The 18117-nt window shown below is 36.6% G+C and overlaps 2 long non-coding RNA genes across 2 annotated transcripts in view; one reads left to right on the top strand and one right to left on the bottom strand.

Annotated features, from left to right (window-relative positions):
• The window catches only part of LOC309650637, a 465308-nt gene extending 448455 nt beyond the window's left edge, over nt 1-16853 (bottom strand). Inside the window, exon 1 of the long non-coding RNA XR_014257662.1 lies at nt 13039-16853. This is a non-coding gene — a long non-coding RNA (uncharacterized lncRNA). The remainder of the gene's footprint in view (nt 1-13038) is intronic.
• The window catches only part of LOC309650634, a 219292-nt gene that overhangs the window by 166431 nt on the left and 34744 nt on the right, over nt 1-18117 (top strand). The window lies entirely within an intron of this gene.

Raw genomic sequence — 18117 nt, 5'->3', positions numbered from 1 at the left:
AAGACGTGGAGATCAATGTCTTCCCCACAAATACAACAAAAATACATCTACATGTGGAACAACTCCTACAGAACACCTACTGAACACTGGCAGAAGACCTCAGACTTCCCAAAAGACAGGAAACTCCCCACATACCTGGGTAGGGCCAAAGAAAAAAGAAAAAACAGAGACAAAAGAATAAGGATGGGACCTGCACCTCTGGGAGGGAGCCATGAAGGAGAAAAAGTTTCCACACACTAGGAAGCCCCTTCACTGGTGGAGACAGGGGATGGGCTGGGGGAAAGCTTCAGACTCACAGAGGAGAGCACAGCAACATGGGTGCAGAGGGCAAAGTGGAGAGATTCCTGCACAGAGGATTGGTGCTGATCACCAATCATCAGCCTGAGAGATTTCTCTGTTCACCCACCAGGGCGGGTAGGGGCTGGGAGCTGAGACTCGGGCTTTGGAGGTCAGATCCTAGGGAGAGGACTGGGGTTGGCTGTGTGAACATAGCCTGAAGAGGGTGAGTGTGCCTCACCCTAGCAGGGAGGGAGTCCAGGGAAACGTCTGGAACTGCCTAAGATTCAAGAGACCATTGTTTCAGGGTGCGTGAGGAGAGGAGATTCAGAGCACTGTGTAAATGAGCTCCAGAAACGGGCTTGAGCCATGGCTATCAGCAAAGACACCAGAGACGGGCATGAAATGCTAATGCTGCTGGAGTCACCAAGACTCCTGTGTGCAAGCACAGGGCACTATCCTCAGTTTCCCATCCAGGAGCCTGTGTAACCTGCCACTACCAGGATCCTGTGATCCAGGGACAACTTCCCCCGGGAGAACCTGGCACTCCTCAGGCTGTGGCAACTTCAAGCTGGCCTCTGCCATTGCAGGCTCACCACGCATTCCGTCCCTCTCCCTCTCCCCCCAGCCTGAGTGAGCCAGAGCCCCCTAATCACTGCTCCTGTAACCTCCTCCTGTCTAGGGGAAGAACAGAGGCCAGAGGGCAATCTAGATGCAGAGGTAGGGTCAAATTCAAACCTGAAACCCAGGAGCTGTGTGAAAAAAGAAGAGAAAAGGAAATTTCTCTGTGCAACCTCAGGAGCAGCAGATTAAATCTCCACAATCAACTCGAGGTACCCTGCACCTGTGTAATAACTGCATAAACAATAAGTCATCCCAAAATTGAGGCAGTGGACTTTGGGAGCTACTGTAGACTTGGGGTTTGCTGTGTGCGACAGAATAGTTTCTGATTTTTATGTTTATCTTAGTTTAGTTTTTAGTGCTTGTTATCATTGGTGGATTTGCTTATTGGTTTGACATCTGTCTTCTTTTTTATTACTTTTTAATTTTTTTATTTAATTATATATTTTAAAAAATTTTTAATAACTTTATTTTACTTTTTTTCTTTCTTTCTTTTCCCTCTCCCTTATCTTCTGAGCCACGTGGTTGGCAAGGTCTTGGTGCTCCGGCTGGCTTGCAGGCTTGTGCCTCTGAGGTGGGAGAGCCGAGTTCAGGACCACCAGAGACCTCCCAGCCCCACGTAATATCAATCGGTGAGGACTCTCCCAGAGATCTCAATGCTAAGTCCCAGCTCTACCCATGACCAGCAAGCTCCAGTGCTGGACACTCCATACCAAACAACTAGCAAGAAAGGAACACAAACTCAGCCATTAGCAGAGAGGCTGCCTAAAATCACAAGTTCACAGACACCTCAAAACACACCATCAGACACGGTCCTACCCACAAGAAAGACAAGACCCAACCTCATCCACCAGAACACAGGCACCAGTCCCCTCCACCAGTAAGCCTACACAAACCACTGAACCAAACTTACCCACTGGGGGCAGATGCCAAAAACAACAGGAACTTTGAACCTATAGCCTGTGAAAAGGAGACCTAAATGAAGTAAGTTAAGCAAAATGAGAAGACAGATAAGTATGCAGCAGATGAAGGAGAAAGGTAAAATCCCACCAGACCAAACAAATGAAGAGGAAATAGGCAGTATATCTGAAAAACAATTCAGAATAATGATACTAAAGCTGATACAAAATCTTGGAAATAGATTGGAGAAAATACAGGAAACGTTTAACAAGCACAGAGAAGAACAAAACAGCAAAGAAACAATGATGAACACCACAATAAATGAAATTAAAAATTATCTAGAAGGAATCAATAGCAGAATAACTGAGGCAAAAGAACGGATATATGTCCTGGAAGATAAAATAGTGAAAATAAGTACCACAGAGAAGAATAAAGAAAAAAGAATGAAAAGAATGGAGTACAGTCTCAGGGACTTCTGGGACAACATTAAACGCACTGACATTCAAACTATAGGGTCCCAGGAGAAGAAGAGAAAAAGAAAGTGACTGAGAAAATATTTGAAGACATTATAGTTGAAAACTTCCCTAATACGGAAAAGGAAATAGTCAAACAAGTCCAGGAAGCTCAGAGAGTCCCATACAGGATAAATTCAAGGAGAAACAACCAAGACACAAATTAATCAAATTAGTGAAAATTAAATACAAAGAAAAAATATTAAAAACAACAAGGCAAAAGCAACAAATAACATAAAAGGGAATCCCCAAAAGGTTAACAGCTGATCTTTCAGCAGAAACTCTGCAAGCCAGAAGGGAGTGACAGGCCATATTTAAAGTGATGAAAAGGAAAAGACTACAACCAAGATTACTCTACCCAGTAAGGATCTCATTCAGATTCAACAGAGAAATTAAAAACTTTACAGACAAGCAAAAGCTAAGAGAATTCAGCACCACAAAAACAACTTTACAACAAATGTTAAAGGAACTTGCCTAGGCAGGAAACACAAGAGAAGGAAAAGACCTACAATAACAAACACGAAACAATTAAGAAAATGGTAATAGGAACATACATATCAATAATTACCTTACATGTAAACGGATTCAGTGCTCCAACCAAAAGCTATACACTGGCTGAATGGATACAAAAAAAAAAAAAAGACTTGTATATATGGTGTCTAGAAAAGACCCACTTCAGACCTAGGGACACATTCAGACTGAAAGTGGGGGGAAGGAAAAAGATATGCCATGCAAATGGAAATCAAAAGAAAGCTGGAGTAGCAATTCTCATATCAGACAAAATAGACTTTAAAATAAAGACTATTACAAGAGACAAAGAAGGACACTACATAATGATCAAGGGATCAGTCCAAGAAGAAGATATAACAATTGTAAATATTTATACACCCCACATAGGAGCACCTCAATACATAAGGCAAATGCTAACAACCATAAAAGGGGAAACAGACAGTAACACAATCATAGTAGGGGACGTTAACACCCCACTTTCACCAATGGACAGATCAACCAAAATGAAAATAAATAAGGAAACACAAGCTTTAAATGACACATTAAACAAAATGGACTTAATTGATATCTATAGGACATTCCATTCCAAAACAACAGAATACACTTTCTTCTCAAGTGCTCATGGAACATTCTCCAGGATAGATCATATCTTGGGTCACAAATCAAGCCTTGGTAAATTTAAGAAAATTGAAATTGTATCAAGTATCTCTTCTGACCACAACGTTATGAGACTAGATATCAATTACAGGAAAAAAAAAAAACTGTAAAAATTACAAACACACTAAACAATACACTACTAAATAACCAAGAGATCACTGTAGAAATCAAAGAGGAAATCAAAAAATGCCTAGAAGCAAATGACAATGAAAACACGATGACCCAAAACCTATGGGATGCAGCCAAAACAGTTCTAAGAGGTAAGTTTATAGCAATAGAGTCCCACCTCAAAAAACAAGAAATATCTCAAATAAAGAACCTAACCTTACACCTAAAGCAATTAGAGAATGAAGAACAAAAGAAACCCAAAGTTAGCAGAAGGAAAGAAATCATAAATATCAGATCAGAAATAAATGAAGGAAATGATAGCAAAGATCAATAAAACTAAAAGCTGATTCTCTGAGAAGATAAACAAAAGTAATAAACCATTAGCCAGACTCAACAAGAAGAAAAGAGAGAAGACTAAATCAACAGAATAGAATGAAATATGGCAATAAAATGGACAACGTGGAAGAAATGGACAAATTCTTAGAAAAGCACAACCTTCTGAGATGGAACCAGGAAGAAATAGAAAATATAAACAGACCAATCACAAGCACTGAAATTGAAACTGTGATTAAAAATCTTCCAACAAACAAAAGCCCAGGACCAGATGGCTTCACAGGGGAATTCTTCCAAATATTTTGTGTTGAGCTAACACCTATCCTTCTCAAACTCTTCCAAAACCTAGCAGAGGGAGGAACACTCCCAAACTCATTCTACGAGGCCACCATCACCCTGATACCAAAACCAGACAAAGATGTCACAAAAAAAGAAAACTACAGGCCAATATCACTGATGAACATAGATGCAAAAATCCTCACCAAAAACTAGCAAACAGAATCTAACAGCACATTAAAAGGATCATACAACATGATCAAATGGGGTTTATCCCAGTAATGCAAGGATTTTCCAATATACACAAATCAAACAATGTGATAAACCATATTAACAAATCAAAGGATAAAAACCATATGATAATCTCAATAGATGCAGAAAAAGCTTTCAACAGAATTCAACACCCATTTATTATAAAAATCTCCTGAAAGTAGGCATAGACGGAACCTATCTCAACATAATAAAGGCCATGTATGACAAATCCACAGGCAACATCATTTTCAATGATGAAAATATGAAACCATTTCCACTAAGATCAGGAACAAGAAATGATTGCCCAGTCTCACCACTATTATTCAACATAGTTTTGGAAGTTTTAGCCACAGAAATCAGAGAAGAAAAGGAAATAAAAGGATTCCAAATCAGAAAAGAAGAAGTAAAACTGTCACTCTTTGCAGATGACATGATACTAAACATAGAGAATCCTAAAGATGCTACCAGAAAACTACTGGAGGCTACTACAAACACATGGATGCTAAACAATACACTACTAAATAACCGAGAGAGATTAGCTCTACTGGAGCTAATCAATGTACTCGGTAAAGTAGCAGGATACAAAATTAATGCACAGATATCTCTTGCATTCCTATACACTAATGATGAAAAATCTGAAAGAGAAATTAAGGAAACACTCCCTTTTACCAATGCAACAAAAATAATAAAATACCTAAGAATAAACCAACCTAAGGGGAAAAAAGACCTGTATGCAGAAAACTATAAGACACAGATGAAAGAAATTAAAGATGATAGAAATGGATGGAGAGTTATACCATGTTCTTGGATTGGAAGAATCAACATTGTGAAAATGAGTATACTACCCAAAGCAATCTACATATTCAATGCAATCCCTATCAAAGTACCAATGGCATTTTTCACAGAATTAGAAGAAACAATTTCACAATTTATATGGAAACACAAAAGACCCCAAATAGCCAAAGCAATCTTGAGAAAGAAAAATGGAACTGGAGGAATCAGGCTCCCAGACTTCAGACTATATTACAAAGCTACAGTAATCAAGAGAGTATGGTATTGTCACAAAAATATGGATCAATGGAACAGGATTGAAAGCCCAGAGATAAACTCACTCACATATGGTCACCTTATCTTTAATAAAGAAGGCAAGAATATACAATGGAGAAATGACAGCCTCTTCAATAAGAGTTGTTGGGAAAACTGGAGAGCTACGTGTGAAAGAATGAAATTAGTACACTCCCTAACACCATACACAAAAATAAACTCAAAGTGGATTAAAGACCTAAATGCAAGGCCTGACACTATAAAACTCTTAGAGGAAAACCTAGGCAGATCACTCTATTACATAAATCACAACAAGATCCTTTTTGACCCACCTCCTAGAGAAATGGAAGTAAAAACAAAATTAAACCAATGGGACCTAATGAAACTTAAAAGTTTTGCATAGCAAAGGAAACCTTAAACTAGACGTAAAGACAACCCTCAGATTGGAAGAAAATATTTGCAAAGAAAGCAACTGACAAAGAATTAATCTGCAAAATATATAAGCAGCTCATGCAGCTCAATATCAAAAAAACAAACAACCCAATCCAAAAATGAGCAGAAGCCCTAAATAGACATTTCACCAAAGAAGATATACAGATTGCCAACAAACACATGAAAGGATGCTTGACATCGCTAATCATTAGAAAAATGCAAATCAAAACTACAATGAGCTATCACCTCACACCGGTCAGTCTGGCCATCACCAAAAAATCTACAAACAATAAATGCTGGAGAGGGTGTGGAGAAAAGGGAACACTCTTGCACTGTTGGTGGGAATGTAAATTGATACAGCCACTATGAAGAACAGTATGGAGGTTACTTAAAAGCTAAAAATAGACCTACCATATGACCCAGCAATCCCACTACTGGGCATATACCCTCAGAGAACCATAATTCAAAAAGAATCATGTACCACAATGTTCATTGCAGCACTATTTACAATAGCCAGGACATGGAATCAACCTAAGTGTCCATGGACAGATGAATGGATAAAGATGTGGCACATGTGTACAATGGAATATTAGCCATAAATATAAACAAAACTGAGTTATTTGTAGTGAGGTGGATGGACCTAGAGTCTGTCATCTAAACTGAATTAAGTCAGAAAGAGAAAAACAAATACCGAATGCTAACACATATATGTGGTGGTATCTAAAAAAAAAAAAAAAAAAAAGGTTCTGAAGAACATAGGGGCAGGACAGGAATAAAGACGTAGACTTAGAGAATGGACTTGAGGAGAAGAGGAGGGGGAAGTGTAAGTTGGGACGATGTGAGAGAGTGGCATTGACATATATACACTACCAAATGTAAAATAGCTACTGGGAAACAGCTGCATACCACAGGGAGCTCAGCTCGGTGCTTTGTGACCACCTAGAGGGGTGGGAAAAGGAGGGTGGGAGGGAGATGCAAGAGGGAGGGGATATGGTGATTTATATATATACATATAGCTGATTCACTGTTATACAGCAGAAACTAACACACCATTTAAAGCAATTATACTCCAATAAAGATGTTACAAAAATAAAAATAAAAATAAAGACTATTTTATCTGATATCAGTATTGCTACTCCAGCTTTCTTTTGATTTTCCTTTGCATGTAATATCTTTTTCCATCCTCTTCCTTTCAGTCTTTATGTTTCCCTTGTTCTGAAGTGGGTCTCTTGTATACAGCATATATACAGGTCTTGTTTTTTTTCCATTCCGTCAGTCTTTGTCCTTTGGTTGGAGCATTTAATGTATTTATGTTTAAGGTAATTATTGATATGTAAGTTCCTATTGGCATTTTGTTAATTGTTTTGGCCTTGTTTTTATAGGTCTTTTTTCTTCCCTTCCTCTTTTGTTTTCTTCTCTTGTGGTTTGATGACCATCTTTCGTGTTGTGTTTGGGTTGCTTTTTATTTTTTGTGGGTGTATCTATTGTAGTTTTGGGGTTTTCTGTTCCAATGAGGTTTTGATACAGTATTCTATATATATATAAGGTTGTTTTAAGTTGCTGGTCTCTTTCCGGCCTAGAGAAGTTTTTTTAGCATTTGTTGCAAACTCGTCTGGAGGTGCTGAATTCTCTTAGCTTTTGCTTATCTGTAAAGCTTTTGGTTTCTTCATCAAATCTGAATGGGAGCCTTGCTGGGTAGAGTTTTCTTGGTTGTAGGTTCTTCCCTTTTATCACTTTAAATATACCATGACGCTCCCTACTGGCCTGCAGAGTTTCTGCTGAGAAATTAGCTGATAACCTTATGGGAGTTCCCTTGTATGTTATTTGTTGCTTTTCCCTTGTTGCTTTTAATATTTGTTCTTTGTCTTTTATTTTTGTCAATCTGAGTACTATGTGTCTCTCTGTGTTCCTCCTTAGGTTTATCTTGCCTGGGACTCTCTGTACTTCCTGAAGTTAGGTAACTCTTTCCTTTCCCATGTTATGGAAGCTTTCAGCATATATCTCTTCAAATATTTTCTTGGGTTCTTTCTTTCTATTTTCTTGTCTGAGACCCCTATAATATGAATGTTGGTGTGTTTAATGTTGTCCCAGAGGTCTTAGTCTGTCTTCATTTCTTTTCATTCTTCTTTTCTTTTTTTCTTCCACAGCAGTGATTTCCACTATTCCGTCTTCCAGGTCACTTATCTGTTCTTCTGTCTCAGTTCTTCTGCTATTGATTCCTTCTAATGTTTATCATTTCAGTCATTGTATTGTTCATCTGTTTGTTTCTCTTTAGTTTTTCAAAGTCTTTGTTAAACATTTCTTGCATGTCTTTCATCCTTGCCTCCATTCTTTTTCCAAGGTCTTGGATCATATTCATTATCATTATTCTGAATTCTTTTTCCAGAAGGATTCCTATCTCCACTTCACTTAGTTGTTTTTCTGGAGTTTTATCTTGTTCCTTCCTCTGGGACATATTCCTCTGCCATTTCGTTTTCTCTATGTTTCTGTGATTGTGGTTTCTGTTCCACAGCCTGCAGGATTGTAGTTCTTCTTTCTGTCTTCCCTCTGGTGGATAAGCCTGTCTAAGAGTCTTATGCAAACTTCCCAGTGGGAGAGAATGGTGGTGAATGGAGCTAGGTCTTGTCCCTCTTGCGATCAGAGCCATGCTCAGTAAAACTTTAATCCACCTGTCTGTTGATGAGTGGTGCTGTGTTTCCTCCCTGTCAATTGTTTGGTCTGTGGCGACACAGTACTGAAGCCTACAGGCTTTTTGGTGGGGGTAATGTTGTCCTCCAGGAAAGCTCACACCAATGAATACCTCCCAGAACTGCTACTGCCAGTGTCTTTGTCCCCACAGCGAACCACAGCAACCCCCCACCTCTGCAACAGACCCTCCAATACTATCAAGTAGGTCTGGTCCAGTCTCTTATGGGGTCACTGCTTTTTTCCCCTGGGTCCTGGTGCACATGCGACTTTGTGTGTACCCTCCAAGAGTAGAGTTTCTGTTTTCCTCATTCTTGTGGAAGTCTTGCAATCAAATCCCTCTGGCTTTCAAAGCCAGATTCTCTGGGTATTCCTCCTCTCATTGCCAGACCCCCAGGTGGGAAACATGACTTGGGGTCAGAACTTTCACTCTTGTTGGATGACTTTTGTGTTATAATTGTTTTCCAGTTCATGGGTTGCCCACCCGGAGGGTATAGGACTTGATTTTATTGCTATTGTGCCCCTTCCTACCATCTCACTGTGACTTATTTTTTGTTTTTGGATGTAGGGTATCTTTTTTTGATAGGTTCCATCATTATTTTGTCAATGGTTGTTCAACAGTTTTTTATGATTTTGATATTTTTGTAAGAAGGGCTCATGTCATTCTACTCTGCCATCTTGAGCTAATCTCTCTTCTTACCTGTAATTTAATCTTAGTACTAACACAGCTCAGCACAGCAATGAAAAATATTTACATAGTCAAAAGTAATGTACACTGGTTTAATATGAGAATATATTTGGGGGATGGAGGAAGCAGGAGTGTTTCATGTAGTATTGCTTTCTATCTCATAATAGGCATCAATAAGATATTAATAAAATAAATATAATAAGAATGCCTATATAAATATATTAGCTAGAAATAACATATAAATGTAAGAAGTAGCAGTTAAAAGAATTGGAATAATTTGCTTTTAGAGAACAAAATGGGGTATGTGAAACAAGGCAGGAGGATATTTTTCATTTTACACTTTATAATTTTAGCCAATAAAATAGGAGGCTTGCTAAAATGTTCCCTCTTCACCACTTCCCTAATGCCTAAACCAAAGTGCAAATGGTTTGGAATCAAATCTTTGTTTTGCTACTACTAGCTATGGGATTTTGAGTAAATTATTTAATTTAATAATATCTCAGTTTCTACAATTTAAAGTAAGGCAATGTTAACTAACTTAATAAATTGGAATGGGAATTAAATTAACACAAGTAGGTAGCCTTCATCCCAGGGAAGGTATATTAGAGCTACTCAAATATGTTACTTTTACTTGTGGCGATTCTCCTCTCCTGGTCCCAGCATAATTCACCTTGATGACTTTATTTCTTTGGGGAAGAGTTTGAAATATATATATTTTTTAATTTAGAACTTTGTGCAAATAAATTTTACATGAAATTCTAAAATAAAAAAATATAGACTTAAATTTCTATGATTGAAGTGTGCCATTTAAAATAGTATATAAAATGAATGTGAGGTAATACAGAAACAACTTCATGCTAAAGTATTGACTTGCCATGCAAGGTAAATACAGAAAAAAATAAAAACATGTGAAGATAATGTCCAAAATGCATTAGTAATTTAGTTTGAGTGGTAAAATATGAAGTGTTTTTCTCATTTAGGCATTTACAAAATTTTCTGTAATAAACATTACTTGACTTTAGTCAAAAGAAAGCAATCTTTGTACAGATGGTGAATAATGTGCTAAAATTAATTATTCCTTAAAGATGAATGGTATCAAGGAGGGTATGAATAAGATAGCAGAGTAAGAAGACCCTGAGCTCACCTCTTTCCATGGACACACAAAAATCACAACTACTTGCAAAACAACTATCTTTGAGAACAACCTGAAGACTAGCATAAGAGATTTTCCACAACTAAAGATATATAGAAGGAGTCACAACAAGATGGATAAGACGGCTAAAGACACATATAGTCAACACCCCCGCCCCCAGGATGAGTGACCCACAAACAGAAATATAATCACAATTGCAGAGGTTCTCCCTAAAGACTGAGGGATCTGAACCCCACATCATGTTCCCCATCCCAGGGGTACCAAATTGGGAAGGTGTGTCCCCAGAATGTCTAGCTTTGAAGGCCAGTTGGGCTTACATATGGGAGAGCCAGAATGTTGTATAAGACAAGAGACTCTGCTCTTAAAGGGCACATACATAGTCTCATATTCTCCAAGACACAGCACAGAGACAGTAATTTGATAGGAGCCTGGGTCAGACCCCCCTGATGCTCTTGGAGAGCCTCAAGGAGAGGCAGGATGCAACTGGGACTATCCCTAGGACACAGACACTAACAGCAGCCATTTTGGGGAACTCATTCTACCACAAGGATATTGCTGCTGCCAAGTACCATTTTTGATCCTCCTTCTGCCCTATTAGTGCCAAGAGCTTACCTGCTAACAAGGCTGTCAACACCAGTCTGGGACACCACAAGTTGGGTAACCATACTGTGAGAACTTCACCCCACACAACAGCAGGCTGGAACCAGGTCTGAGACTCCTTGGGCTGCATAACCAACCATGCCAAGATCTGGTCCTCTTGACCAGCAAAACTACAGCCTCTGCAGGAGGCAGGTCTGGGCAGCTAACAAAGCTGAGGACAGACAACCTTCCAGTGCATTCACAGTCATTCCTGCCCCAACAGAAGGGTCCACAGAGCCCACATAGTGGACATCCCTAGAGCATGTAGCTCTGGTGACAAAATGGAAGTGTGCTGTTGAGGCTCATAAGACATCTCCTACATAAGGCCATTTCTCCAAGTTGGGAAATATAACTGACTTACTACGTGGGTATAAAAGCAGAAAAAATAAGCAAAATGAGGAGACAGAGATATGGTTCAAATGACGTATAAGATAAAACCCCAGAAAAAAAACCAGTGGAGATAACTAATCTAACCAATAAAAATTTCAAGGTAATGATCATAAAGAAGCTTAATGAATTCAGGAAAAGACGGGATGAACGCAATTAGAAGTTTACAAAGAGTTAGAAAATACAAAGAAGAACCAAACAGAGCTGTAGAATAAAATAATTAAAATAATAAATACACTAGAAGGAATTAACAGTAGATTAAATGATACAGAGGAATGGATCAGTGAATTGAAACAGAGAAGTGGAAATCACCCAAGCAAAACAGAAAAGAGAGAATAATCATTTGAAAAAAAAAAGAGGATAGTTTAAGACATGTCTGGAAAAACATCAAGGCTACTAACATTTGTATTTCAGAGGTCCCAGAAGAAGAGACAAAGAAAAGGGCACAGAAAATTTTGAAGAAATAATAGGTGAAAACCACCCAAAACTGAGAAAGGAAACAGTCAGTTACAGGAACACTAAGAGTGCCAAACAAGATGAACCCAAAGAGATTCACACGAAGGCAATTATAATTAAAATTACCAAAATTAAAGATAAAGATAGAATCTTAAAAGCAACAATGGAAAAGCAACTGATTACATATAAGAAACTCCTATAAGACTTTCAGCTGACTTTTTAGCAGAAATTTTGCAAGCCAACAGGAAGTGGCACAATATATTTAAAGTAATGAAAGGAAGAAAACCAAGCTGTGAAGCTATCATTCAAATTTAAGGAGTGATAAAGAGTTTTATAGACAAGCAAAATCTAAAAGTGTTCAGCACCAGTAAACCTGTTTTAAAACAATGTTAAAGGGAATTGTCTAAGCAGAATAGACCACAAATAGAAATATAAAAATTATGAAAGAAAAAAATTTCATTGGTAAATTAGGCAAATATACAGTAAAGGTGGTAGATCAACCACATATAAAGCAGTTTGGAAGATTAAAAGACAAAAGTAGTAAAATCATTTATTTCCAAAATAAGTAACTAAGGGATGCACAAAACAAAAATATGTAAGATATGGTGTAAAAAACATTAAATGTGGGAATAGGAGTAAAATGAAGGATTATTAGAATGTGTTCAAACTTAAAAGATCATCAACTTAAAATAATCAAAAGTCCAGGACCAGATGGCTTTACAGGTTCATTCTATCAAACATTTAGAGAAGAGTTAATGTTTATACTTCTCAAATTATTCCCCCAAGTTGAAGAGAACATAACACTTCCAAATTCATTCTACAAGTCCATCATCACCCTGATACCAAAACCAGACAAAAGCACCAGAGAAAAAGAAAATTAAAGGCCAATATCCCTGATGAACATAAATGCAAAGATCCTCAAAAAATCCTCAACAAAATATTAGCAAACAGAATTCAATGATACATTGAAAGGATCATACACTATTATCAAGTGGTATTTATCCCAGAGATGCAAGAATGGTTCAATATCTACAAATCCATGTGCTATACCACATTAATATATTGAAGAATAAAAATTATATCATCATCTCAATATATGCAGAAAAAACTTTTGACAAAATTCAACATCCATTTATGATAAAACTCTCAACAAAGTGGGTATAAAGGGAACATATCTCAACATAATTAAGCCATATACGACAACCTACAGTTAATATCATACTCAAAGATGAAAAGCAGAAAGTTTTTCCTCTAAGTTCAGGAAAAGGATGCCCACTCTTGCCATTGTTATTCAACATAGGATTGGAAGTCCTAGCCAAAGAAATCATATGAGAAAAAGAAATGCAAGGCATCCAATTGAAAATGAAGAGGTAAAATTGTCACCAATTTTTTTCTGATTATGTTAAATATTTATTCAACAATCTATGAACATTTGACAAATACTTATTATATGACAGAGACTCTTATAGGTACAGGGGATGCATGGAGGGGCAGGGGTTGGGGAAAGAAACTAAAACTTGCAATCTACAGACAGAAACTCTCAGTAATAAACAAACGTGGCAAATAAGAGTATGTTGAATATTGCTAAGTGCTCTAGGGCAAAATAAGTCAGGGAAGAAAGGGTCTATGTGGTAGGCAGGTCACATGATACTATACAAAAATATCCTAAAGATGCCCCCAAAAAACAATTAGAACTTATGAATGAATTTAGTAAAGTCACAGAATACAAAATTAATATGCAGAAACCTGTTGTGTTTCTATACACTAATAGGGAACAATCACATTTACAACTGCATAAAAAAGAATAAAATACCTGGAGATAAATATAACCAAGGAGGTAAAAGATCTGTACTCAGAGAACTGTAAGACATTGATGAAAGAAATTGAAGATGACACAATCAAATGGAAAGATAACATGCTAATGGATTGCAAGAATTAATATTGTTAAAATGACATACAGATTCAGTGCAATTCCTAACAAAATACTAATGGCATTTTTCACAGAATTTGAACAAAGAATTCAAAAGTTTGCATGGAAACACAAAAGACTCCAAGTAACAAAAGCAATCTTGAGCAAGAAGAACAAAACTGCAGGTATCACACTACGTGATTTCAAACTGTACTACAAAGCTACACTAATCAAGACAGTATAATACTGGCACAGAAACATGTACATAGATCAATGGAACAGAATAGAGAGCCCAGAAATAAAACCACACTTACATGATCAATTAATCTATAATAAAGGAAGTAAGAATATACAATGAAGAAAATACAACCTCTTCAATAAATAGAGTTGGGAAACTGGACAGCTACATTCAAAAGAATTAGACTGGATTACTTTCTCACACCATACATGAAAATAAACTTAAAGTAGATTAAAGACTTAAATGTAAGTCCTGAAACCCTTCTAGAAGAAAACATAGGTAGTATGCTCTTTGACATTGGTCTTAGTAATATTTTTTTGGATATGTTTCCTCAGGCAAGGGAAACAAAAGCAAAAATAAACAAATGGGACTACATCAAATTAATAAGCTTCTGCACAACAAAGAAAGCTCTCCACAAAATGAAAAGGTCACCAACTGAATGGGAGAAGATATTTGCAAATGATATATCTGATAGGGTTTAATATTCAAAATATACAGAGAACGCATACATCTCAGCATCAAAAAACAACCTGATTAAAAATGGGCAGTGGACCTAAATAGACAATTTTCCAAAGAAAATGTATAGATGGCCTGACAGACACATGAAAAAATGCTCAGCATCACTTATCATCAGGGAAATGCAAATTGTAACCACAATGAAATATCACCTCAGACCTGTCTGAATGGCTATTTTCAAAAAGACAAGAATAACAAGTGTGGCAAGGATGTGGAAGAAAGAGAACCCTTGTATACTGTTGGTGGGAATGTAAATTGGCACAGCTGCAATGAAAAACAGTATGGAGGCTCCTCAAAAATAAAAACAGAATAGCCATATGATCCAGTAATTCTACTTCTGCATATTTTTCCAAAGAAAATAAAAACACTAATTCAAAAAATATATGCACCCCTATGTTTATTACAGCATTATTTACAATAGCCAAGATAAAAATGCAATCTAAGTGTTTGTCTGGAGATGAATGGATAAAGATGAAGCAGTATACATATACATACACACAAACACACACACACACAGAGTGGAATATTACTCAGCCATAAAAAAGAATGAAATCTTGCCCTTTGCAACAATATGGATAGACCTAGTGGATATTATGCTAACTAATATAAGTCAGATAGAAGAAGACAAATACCATATGATTTCACTTATATGTGGAATCTAAAAAAAATGAAAATGTAGAGGTACAAACATGACAAAACCAAAACAGATTCATAAATACAGAATAAACAGGTGGTTGCCAGAGTGTAGGGGGGCAAGGAGATGTATAAAATAGGTGAGGGAGATTGAGAGGTACAAATTTCCAGTTACAAAATAAATGAGTAATGGGAGTGAAATGTATAGCATGGGGAATATAGTCAACAATATTGTAATAACTTTGTATGGTAACAGATGATAACTAGACTTATTATGGTGGTGATCAGTTTGTAATAAACAGACATATCAAATCACTATGTGTGCACCTGAAACTAACATGTTGTAAGTCAATTATACTTCAATAAAAAAAGAATAGTATTAATGTAGATACATGTGATTTAGTCATAAATGAGCAAATAAAACACAAATAAATATTTATTTGTTATAACAAATTAATATTGATTTCAAAATATTAAATCAGTTTTTGTGCTTGTGATTATCTTAATTTATCTTTTGTTTTCATCATTAGTTTCTTATATACCAAAAGTAACATGAATAAACATTTTAAATGGAAAAACATTGAAACGAGACTCAATTTGTACACAAGGAGTAGAATTCAGTTAGTAATTAAGCAATAATGATCAAGTCAGATTAATGGCTGTCTCCTGAAGTTCTTTGTTGAGGACCATTAACCCTAATGCAACATTTAATTCCCAAGGAAATACCCTATGCTTCAGGGGTCATTTCTGCAGTTAGAAATTGCCAGAAGTAAAACCACACTAAAATGTGTGTTGTCGGGGCCTCCCTAGTGGCGCAGTGGTTGAGAATCTGCCTGCCAATGCAGGGGACAAGGGTTCGAGCCCTGGTCTGGGAAGATCCCACATGCCGTGGAGCAGCTAGGCCCGTGAGCCACAAGTACTGAGCCTGTGCGTTTGGAGCCTGTGCTCCACAACAAGAGAGGCTGTGACAGTGAGAGGCCCGCGCACCACGATGAAAAGTGGCCCCCACTCACCGCAACTAGAGAAAGCCCACACACAGAAACGAAGACCCAACACAATCAAAAATAAATAAATAAATAAAGTGTAAAAATTAAAAAAAAAAAAAATTTGTGTTGTCAAAAAGTAACCTTTCCATTTCTATTTCTGTGATGATTAACTTTATGTGGGAACTTGAATAAACCATTGGGTGCCCAGATATTTTGGTCAAACATTTCTGGGTGTTTCTGAGAGGTATTTGGGGATGAGTTTAACATTTGAATCAACAGATCCAGTAAAGCAGATTTCCCTCCTTAAAGGGAATGGCCCTCATTCAATCAGTTGAAGACCAAAAAAAAAGCTGACCCTTCCCTTAGTTAGTGGAAACTCCTTCTGACTGGCTGCTGGCTGCCTTGAGCTAGAACTTTGGTCTTTTTCCTGTCATCAGACTGGAACTGAAACATTGGCCCTTCTGAGGTAAATCCTGCCAGCTCTTGAACTATAATTTATAATGGTGTCTTTCCTAGTTCTCAGGCCTTCAGATTGGGCCTGAAATTACATCATTGGATCTCCTGGGTTTCCAGCTGGCTGACTGAACATCTTGAGACTTTCTTACCTCTGTAAACATGTAAGCTAATGCCTTATAATAAATTTATCTGCTTATCTACTTTCTATCTATCTACCTATCATCTATTTATCTATCTATCTATCTATCTATCTATCTATCTATCTATCTACCTATCTATCTATCTATCTATCATCTATCTATCTATCTATCTATCTATCTATCTATCTACCTATCTAGCCATCCATCATACTGGTTCTATTTCTCTGGAGAACCGTAACTAATATAAGCCCTTTTTGGTTTTTTTTGTATATGTGAAAAGGGATATATTGAAAACATGAACACACAAAAGATTCAATAATTAACAATTTCTAAAGCTCATGAGTTAAATTTAATTTTTCTTAATATTGTATTTCGAACTCTTTTTAAAAGAATGAAAAAAATATGTTTATTCAGAATTTATTGTGTGACAGGTGACTTACATATATTACCACAGTTGTTCTCAAGACAAATGGTAAGAAATAAGGAGTATAAACCCCATTTATAGATTAAAAATGAGGTTTCGTGTATTTAATTAACTTGCTCACATGCATACAGTAAGAGGCACTTGGAGCAATCTGACCCCAGGATTTCTGGCTTTAAAACCCTTTATCTTTCTACAGTACTTTGTTGCAGTCTTTCTGAAGATTTCCTTTTAGACTAGTTTATGGCAAAGAATTCTTAATAGAACTCAAAAAATATGCTTTTTTTAATGGGTTAAAGAGAGGCCATCTAATATATGACATAATAATTTAATATAGAGAAATTAAGTAATCAAAACATATAGTTAAGTTCAATATCAAGTTATATGACAAGAGTGTGAATAAATAAAATTTGAGGGGAAATGGATATTACCACCTGAAATTTTATATATTAAAATATATCAATCTTAGAATAAAAAATTAAAATATGACATTGGCATTCTTCTTAAGAAAAAACTTTCAGCCATAGCAATAAGATATAAAATAAAGATATATAACTCTCTCAGAGCAAAAGAATTATAGGTTATAGTTGTGTGCTGAGCATTTTTATTTTGTCCTTATTTTTTATAAAGGACAAATTTTTATATTCAAACAAAAAGTAATTATACAATGATTTAAAGTTAGGTGTGTGTAGGCTTACCCTGTCCAAAGAATTTTTAAATCAGAAGTTTAGAAAGCAAGTGTAATAATTGTTAAAAGCTGAACATATTGAGTGCCTCTCTCCTAGGAAATGTGATATTCAATCCAATATGTATTTTTTGTGGAGAGACAGAAATAAGGTTAGAGAATATAGGTCAGGGTTTCAGCAACATTTATGGAAGGTAGAGAGGA

This window comes from Balaenoptera physalus, assembly GCF_965194825.1.
Source record: "Balaenoptera physalus genome assembly, chromosome: 20".
NCBI lineage: Eukaryota > Metazoa > Chordata > Mammalia > Artiodactyla > Balaenopteridae > Balaenoptera > Balaenoptera physalus.
Note: the sequence above shows the minus strand (reverse complement) of the source record. Positions and strands in the feature narration are given on the sequence as shown.